The sequence below is a fragment of the Symphalangus syndactylus genome, chromosome 2, assembly GCF_028878055.3.
Source record: "Symphalangus syndactylus isolate Jambi chromosome 2, NHGRI_mSymSyn1-v2.1_pri, whole genome shotgun sequence".
In the NCBI taxonomy this organism is placed as follows: Eukaryota; Metazoa; Chordata; class Mammalia; order Primates; family Hylobatidae; genus Symphalangus; species Symphalangus syndactylus.
In genome coordinates this window covers 105,036,108-105,037,719 of record NC_072424.2, presented here as the reverse complement: position 1 = coordinate 105,037,719, position 1,612 = coordinate 105,036,108, and positions in this window count along the sequence as shown.

Below are 1,612 nucleotides of genomic sequence, written 5' to 3'. Positions count from 1 at the left end.
GCCATTTGGTTCTTTTTTCTGAAGAACACTGACTAATACACCCGTTGTCTTTCATTTCCATTGAGGGGCCATGACATTCTGGGAAACAATACTTCATTCTTATAAGTGGAGCATGTAAAATAGATGAAGCCAGTGAGTGCATACCAACCCCTGGGCTAGTGACTATAAAGATGTGACCATTTGACCTCTGCTATCATGTGAAATTCACGAACTTTTGTAAATAATTTGGGATACAGACCCTCTTCTCCTCTGGTTAGCAGCAAGTGCAGCTGTCACACCTGGAGCTGGCTCATTCATATTGCTACTGTGAAGAACGCCACTTGAAGTTGAAACTGATACATGAAGAACAGCGGGACTAAGAGAATGAGGAGGCCTCATTAAAACACAATTGAAAGCTACCTTTTCTCTAAACTTCTTAATTATGTGAGCTCATACAGCCTCAATATTGTTTAAGTCAGTTTGAGTTAGCTTTTCACGTAGTATTCACAACAAGAAACATCCTTATACGTGTTGCAGGTCCTAGGTCTGGCTACAAATAGTTTCATATTCTAGCTACAAACTTTCACATTTCTGGCTCTTGTACTTTCTCATTCCTACTAGACTGTCAAAAATATAAGGCAAATTTGAAGAAAACAATTTTGGGGTAACTGATGCATCTCTCAACCTTTGTTAGAGTAAGTAGTTGAAAAAAAGATGACAAGAAGAAATAGCGTGATAATACAAGGCTAAATCAATAGATATACGATAAGTTTTAAAGCTTTATATCCACAAGAGAAGAATATAACTTACTTAGGTGCCCGTGTAATATCAAAAAGAGACAGAAAAAAATAAACTCATATACTTAGACTGAAAGGAATATTTCAATACATTTCTCAAAATCAAAAATTCATATTTTCTGACCATGATAGAATTCACTGGATATTAATTTAAAAGTATTATATGGGAATAAAATATCTTGTCATTTAAAAGTTCAAAGTAAAATCTATATTAGCCAATGATAAAAATAATATTATAATCAGAGACAATTTTGAAACAAGAATAGAAAGAACACAAGGCATTAGCATTTTTATTTTTTTAGTGTGGACTAACCTCAGGAAATATTGGTAGAAAAAAAGTTTATTACTAAAAATAAAAAGAATTTTAAATAGGAAACAAAAATAGAGGGAAAAGTCTAAATATAAAAATCAAAGTGGAATTGATAATCCAAAAGTTTTATTTTAATTTAAAAATAAATGCATAATGTAGCAGCTATATCATAGGCACATTTTATTAAGAATGATGTCAAAGACAAGCATTATTAAGGATGAAAAAGAAAAAATAAAGACATGGAGGAAGTTAATGGTATTGAATTACATTGTACTAATAAGTTTGAAAATTCCAGTCACATAGGTAACTTGGAGCATGCCAATCTTTTTATACAAATAAATTTTTCCTACACTCTGGACTAACTGTGCTTTCTACATGGAATCTCTTTCCTTGTATTTTTGATGGTTCCTTCTTGTCAATGATGTCTCAGCTTAAAAGTCACTTTCTCAGAGAGGTTTTTATTTTGACTACCCATAGTTTCTCAACATCCCTCAGCCTGTCACTCAGCACAATATCACACTTTTTT